We start from the raw sequence: 7,217 nt of genomic DNA, 5'->3' as shown, positions 1-7,217 counted from the left end.
TTTTTGTTAACATCAGACGACTCTAGTTGTTTTGAAGTGTCTATAAGATTTAAAAAATCTTACTGGCGCAGTATGATTTTGACTCCAAAGACTAAATTGGAGGTCAACATTTCGACGCATAACTTAATTGATTACTATTTTACATTGAACGGATAATATACTTCTACCCCTTAAAATCCTGATTGGTATATACTTAGAGGTAAAAGAAAAGAATAACATAATAAAACATAAACGGAGCAATGTTTTTATTTTTTAAAGTATTTGAACTCCAGTGAATCTCCATTCAACACAACAAAAGTTACGTTCTACGTTGGGACAAGAGTTTTCATATTTATTGTATTTTTGCCCCAAGCGCGGGGCCCCCTTCAACTCATTCGCCGCGGCCGTACGTTCGGGCGAGCGGCTTCATTGAAACTGAAACTTGTCCATCACAGCCTAGCACATATGCTCGTGTAAACCAGGCCTAAGCGTGGGGCCCAGTGCAACTCTGAGGAAAAGTCCCTTAGGATCAAGAATTTCGCTCCTAGTAATGCCTTAAAATGTACCTAACAATAACCTTAAATATAGGATAACGAAAATAAAAATAAAGCTGTTACAAAAAAAGGCCATTTGGTAAGTGTCTGATCAATTTTCAAAGTTATTAATAAAAACTACTGTGCAAGGGGTCGGGGCCCCCCTTGGCCCGGGGGCCCCGGGCGATCGCCCCTTCCGCCCATAGGTAAGTCCGGCCCTGTTCTGTACTATAAACAGTACAAGGAATCCAACTTTGTCGGGGGACTGTAGGAAAAAATTCTTTCGGGCTTGGAGTAGTAGTCTCAGCCCAAGGTCTCAGTCTAGTGCGTAGTGGCATCACTGAGCTAAAATTATAACTGGAGGTAGCACTGCCATGGCAGAAGTCTGTCAAAAGCGAGTCGCTGATTTTGTTAGGTTGGTATAGCAGTAAGTTTTCTTACCATAGCAATAACATGGCTTCTTATAACTAGGTTGGTATAGCAGTGAGTATTTTTGTCATACTTGAATACTTTTAATACTTTAATAATTTTCTTTGAAATGGCGACCATACAAAGTAGGTATTTTAAGCCAAGTATAATAATAGCCATAGCAATAATATGGCTTCTTATAACTCACACCTCACGCAAACATGGCGGCTGGCGACACGCATCTTTGACATTCAGTGCTACCTCCAGTTAGAATTATAGCTCAGTGAGTGGCATAGATAAAACATACTCCCTTGTAGTGGACAGTGGTTAGTGGCAGAGGCAGACGGCATACGGCAGTTGGCTGGCTTGGCACTGTTGGCACTTGGCACTGTTGGCAGTACTGACTAAACGTAAGATTCCTTCCTTTCAATCCTTTCTTTGTCTTCAAGTTCAAAATATTTGAAATAAATTACAGGTAATTTTATGTTAAAACACAACACAATACTTCGAATACTAATACCAAACAATCTGAATGACTCATAAAGTTTATTTTAAAACTAAAATTAAACTAAGCTTACATCAATAGTTTAAGGTGTGAAAATATTCTCCATACTTAACTCACGGCAATAGGTTATGTAGTCATGTTTATAGTGATGTGGTAGAAACTTAAGGTAGGCCTAATTATTATTCCGTTATTTCCGTTAACGGTAAAAATGCAAGCATTTTTGAAAAAGTAATTTGAAGTGTTTTTCTCAGGATTTTAATTTTACAAAAACAGTCTGCAGGCAACATAAACTAACAACTCGATACATTATAACCTAAACTTTACCTTCCTAATCTAACCTAACTTCAAAACACTTAATGCAGTTACCAATTCACATACAGCACAACCTACCACCCTGACATGCCTAAATAAGAACTACAAGTAATTAGTCCACCAGTCCATCTATATCTCCATAATGTGACGAAATTCCTATTAGAGAACATTAAGTTATTTGACTACAGAATCACTTGAAATGTTATCCATCCTATCTTGTTTATTGTAATGTTAAGCATGTTTTTACGGCGATATCTTGAGAAATATTTATCAGCGGTGAAAAATAATAGTACATTTGGATTCAGGAGGTAAAAAACTATAAAGTAAGATATCAAAATTAACAATTCGTTTGGAGGCACCTTTACGGAATAAATACCAAACTTAAAACTTAGTAAAATAAATTTCAACGATTTTAATAACAAAAATCAGACAAAGGTATGGTTGCACTTACTTACATCCTACATTTACTCACATAAGCCTACTGCAGTTTGGTTAAGTTAAGGTTAGGTTTATGGTTTAACTTAGTTTAGAACAGTTTCATTTTATAATCAGCTCTGGTAGTTAATGTATATTGTGTAATAGTAAATTTAGGATGTAAACTAAAGTGCAACCTTTGGTATTATCCTGAGGCCACTTATTTTAGAGGGATTTTTCTATCGGAGGTCAAAAATAACTTAACTACTTAATTGGAAAGAACATACCGTACCTATTAAATTTGACATCATTACAATAAGCGACCTTTTAGTTTTGCCTCCTACAAGGCAGTGATATCGGCGAGGATTGAGTTGAATGCGTTGCCGCCGCTAAGTAGCTGCCACATCCCAAGTAGGTATACAGTGCGCTGCGGCGGTTATGTGAAGTTGGGTTATCATAAATAGGCCTATGTTTGAAGGACTTTCCTCGTTATGTTATGAATTTAACAATACCAGTTGAGTCATCATTTATGACATTGACCCAGATATACAGGCGGTGACAGGTGATGTGCACGCTCCGGACAACGACCTGACCTTGGCCTACTTGGAGGGGATTTGGCGGGCGAAAGTATGGCTCATCTGGTATCATTGATTCATAACGAATATGAGAAAAATCCTGCAAATATATATTATGATAGGCCTAACCCAACCTAACAAAACCGCCGCAGCTCGCTGTATAAGGGTGGCCTCCGAATAATACCAAAGTAACTTACCTACTGGTGTCACAAAAAGCAAATAGGCCTAGGTATAAGTGAATTTCACCCTGGAACAATTAAAGCAATTGGCTGTAAAATTAAATTATTATTTAAGGTTAGGGTTGCCATATGGTATTGTACAAAAAAGAGGAGATTTTAGCTGGCGGCCCCCACTATAATAGTGGATGAAAATGAATGAATGAAAATGAATAAAATTTATCGGGCTAGCAAAATTGTATACCGTACCTAGTAGCAATAATATTACGACATAAACTATGGGTCATGAACTTAAGTTAAACATTAACAATATGATGTCACTAGCCCGAAAGTAAACACGTTTTTGTTTTTATTTAAATGGAACTGTCAAAAAACATCCAGTTGTTACCGCTATTAGCCTATAGACATTTGGGCCAGTGACGTAATTTGTTTATATTTATTAGTTAATACCGTTTCTGTCCAATATTCGGTAATTATTCCGTATAGGTGCCTCCAAATGAATTTTTAATTTTGATATCTTACTTTATAGTTTTTTACCTCCTGAATCCAAATATACCATTATTTTTCACAGCTGATGAATATTTCTCAAGATATCGCCGTAATAATATACAACATTACAATAAACAAGGTAGGGTGGATGACATTTACAAGTGGAATGAACTATGGGTTAAGTAAACCAACAGCTGATTGTTTTCAATCAGTCACGCAAATGGTAGTGACAACTTTAATTAGCTAACTCTGATTCTGCAATATGAAAATCACCTGATTAAGTTACACTTTTCACTTTCTAAGATCAATAAGTTAATAATGTTTCATTGTAACCAGTATTTTATCCTTATTAATGATTTATTGATTTATATTTCGCCGTTTAGAAATTACCTAATAAAATGGTGCTATTCTAACATAACCTAACCTAACCAAACCTCTAGAATGTGTTTAAGCAAACTCCTTTTGATGTCAGAAAAGGCATGTCAGGGTGATAGGTCGTGCTGTATGTGAATTGGTGACTGCATTAAGTCCTTTGAAGGTAGGTTAGATTAGGTAAGTTAAAGTTTAGGTTATAATGTATCAAGTTGTTAGTTTATGTCACCTGCAGACTGTTTTTGTAAAATTAAAATCCAGAAAAAAACACTTCAAATTACTATTTCAAAAATGCAAACATTTTTGAAAAAGTAATTTGAAGTGTTTTTCTCAGCACAACCTACCACCCTGACATGCCTAAATAACAACTACATGTTATTAGTCCACCAGTCCATCTATATCTCAATAATGTGACGAAATTCCTATTATAGCTAGAACATTAAGTTATATGACTACAGAATCACTTGAAATGTTATCCATCCTATCTTGTTTATTGTTGTTAAGTATTTTTTTACGGTGATATCTTGAGAAATATTCATTAGCGGTGAAAAATAATGGTAAATTTGGATTCAGAAGGTAAAAAACTATAAAGTAAGATATAAAAATTAAAAATTCGTTTGGAGGCACCTATACGGAATAAATACCCAATATTCATGCTAAGTTTACGCAATGTCAATATTCAAACGGTACACCAAAATATTAAATGTTGCATCGCTTGTCACATCTCACTTATAAATAACAAATAAACCGAATAAAGGCAACAAAACGCTCTCTGTCTGCTAGGCTTTGGTAGTGAGCACGGATACCTTCGGACTGGCCGGCAGACGCAAATTGAAGGACTGGGAGCAATGAAACAGACGATAAAGATAAACTAAGGGTGTTGCTAGCGAAAGTGAAACCAAGGAATAAAAAAACGTTAGTAGAGTATGAGAGTTGCATTTTTCAGTTATTGCATAACGATATCAGCAAAGGCAAACATTTATTTTTTTCCAAAAGTGCCGTTTTATAATGTATTTTAATAGAGAGTAAAAAAGAGGAGATTTCTCACTTTTTGCAGAAATGCCCCGGAGCTAAATTTTGAACATAAAAATCCGGTAATCTCCGGGGATATGGCAACCCTATTTAAGGTAGGTAGGTATACACACCTTACATCCACAGTTCAATAGAGTAGGCTATGGTCAATCTTACTACAGGTTTCGCCTATACATAGGCATTGTAAAGTGACATTAGTGAATTTGACCATTGAAATCTAGGTATTCAATTCCATCATATTTTCTAGTTTGGATTGGCTCAGTGATCAGGGCAGAATGTGTTGGAGACACTGGCATTAGTGGCATAAGTATAGCCAGGTTTTTGTGCGCCCAGGAACAGAAGTAGTTCAAATGTCCCCCCACCACCACTCCTAACTTCAGACAGGACTCAGGTAAATATCTACTTGATTCTCACTACACATTAGTTGTAAACGAGCTATTATAAATTCAATGGACATCGAAAAACACTTTCAACCAACAATAAAATACAAACTGCATCTAGTTAGTTTACAGTGTTGAGAATAATTAGCGTGCTACTTTTATTGTAGTGTTAGCAGCAGCTACGCTACTTTTCAGATTTTTTTGCATTAAGCTGGTAGCTATTTTTTAACCCTTTGAGTGCCTCGAGCGGGTGAAACAATTTTATTTGAGGTTTTCCAGGCCTACTTGTGGTATTGCTTTTAGGAATGCTGGCCATTTCTCCACATAAATGTCGGTGTGTAGGAAAATTGTCAAAAATAGGCTACTTTTTAATCAACATTTTTGGCCTAAATTTGTTATGTTTTGTAGATTATTAGATCGTGCATTGTAAAATACTAATTTTAGTTGGGGTTTCATGAGTTAAAAAAGGGCCTAAAATATATTCATGGACAAGACGGAAATATGTTACAATTTATTCTAATTTTTTTTAAGTTTGAGTTAAAATAACATAAAGGACAATCTGTAATTAAGTGGATTTTTTTTTTAATTTAGATTTACTTTTATGTGTTTTAAAGGCTTTAAAAAAAGTGTTTCTAGACTATTTTAAATAGGTACTAGAACTTTCAGCATTTCAGAATTTTTTTGTGACGCAAAATTCCAGGGGGGAATAAACTAGAAATCAGTATTCACCAAAAGTCAGGCTAGGCCTACCCCTAGAATCGGCCGCACTCAAATTTCTTCCCCGGAGTGCTCAGAAGGAGCCAAGAAAAATCCAGGGGTCGATACGAATTTGTCACGGCTTTGACTGATCAATTTATTAAAATTTAATCGAAGGCTCAGATAACATATAAGGTTACATTACCTTGATCGCAAAGTGATCCATGTGACGCCAAATGCTTGCTTCGGCAGCCGGCGAGCCTGATGACCTTAAGTCATCCGCCCATGATGTGCTAAAGGTTGATGCGTAAGCTTCGGCCTACATCATGGGGCCCGGGTATGTCTCACGATAGGTACCGGGTACGTAGTCAGGGGGTTTCGGCTCTCATGACAAAGAAATAATAATAATAATAATAATGTGACGCCAAAATTTTAGCACAACTTTAAGTACACCAAAACACGAAATTATTGAAGTCATGCGTCGAGAGGACTATCGTTGTTTTTAACAGATTATACTTTTGACCTTCCGGCACTGTTGACTCAAGCGAAACTGAACTTATATTTTATCTTATTTCGATATATTAAAACTGCTGTTGCATTAGGTCAAATTCCCAATAAGTCAATTGCTTTAACATAGACTACGTTTTTAGCCCGGACTGTACTATTTGACTTACTGGGATTTTTGATCTACAGACACTGCAAACATTGTAGTTTTTGACCTAGCGGCACAGGTATAAATTATTTGACCTTCCGGGACTGTAGACTTTCTGCAACGCGTCCGGTGGTAGGGCTTCAGGTCCTTCACACATTTTGGTACCTCACATTTTAAACTAAATATTCTCTGACAATTCATAAAAACGATCAAGGTATATATTGTAATATTGTAAGCTTTAGAAGTTTTAAACTAGAATTTTTGTTTTTCTTGCAAAGATTTTACTATCTCTAAAATATTTGCTTTTAATTTTCATTCAAGCATGCTTATGTTAACAATGCTATTGGAAAAAATTGGCAACTTAGGCTTTTAACTCCAAAACTTTTGTCTGAATTACTGGATCCCCACTCAGTTAATAAGAAGGCAGCATAAATTTTCTGTATTTTCTGCATAGATCTAAAATGAACGACTACTAACTGTTAAGAAAATTATTACAAAATATGGAATAAGCTGAAATATTTGAAATTGAAATAGGTAACATTATATTATTTTCTGCATAAATTGAAAATTAACAACTACTAACTGTAAGAAAAATTATTACAAAATATAGATAAGTTAAAATATTTGAAATTAAAATATCGTTTTATTATTTTCTGCATGAATCGAAAATGAACTACTACTAACTGTAAGAAAA

At 35.4% G+C, this 7,217-nt stretch overlaps 1 protein-coding gene across 3 annotated transcripts in view; it reads left to right on the top strand.

Moving 5' to 3' along the window:
• Positions 1–1,301: 1,301 nt before the first annotated feature.
• The window catches only part of LOC128990251 (zinc finger protein 708-like), a 41,343-nt gene continuing 35,427 nt past the window's right edge, over positions 1,302–7,217 (top strand). For 2 of the 3 annotated variants that reach the window (XM_054412562.1, XM_054412560.1), the window contains exons 1-2: positions 1,353–1,395; positions 5,043–5,186. The gene's annotated coding sequence lies outside the window, so the exon portion shown is untranslated. Of the gene's footprint in view, positions 1,331–1,352; positions 1,396–5,042; positions 5,187–7,217 lie in introns of those variants that run through there. The other variant, XM_054412561.1, reaches the window with a different exon arrangement.

The sequence above is a fragment of the Macrosteles quadrilineatus genome, unplaced genomic scaffold (genome assembly GCF_028750875.1).
Source record: "Macrosteles quadrilineatus isolate MER2022 unplaced genomic scaffold, UCM_ALF_1.0 Scaffold_3__2_contigs__length_128488019, whole genome shotgun sequence".
In the NCBI taxonomy this organism is placed as follows: Eukaryota; Metazoa; Arthropoda; class Insecta; order Hemiptera; family Cicadellidae; genus Macrosteles; species Macrosteles quadrilineatus.
This window is presented reverse-complemented; position numbering and strand designations above follow the sequence as displayed.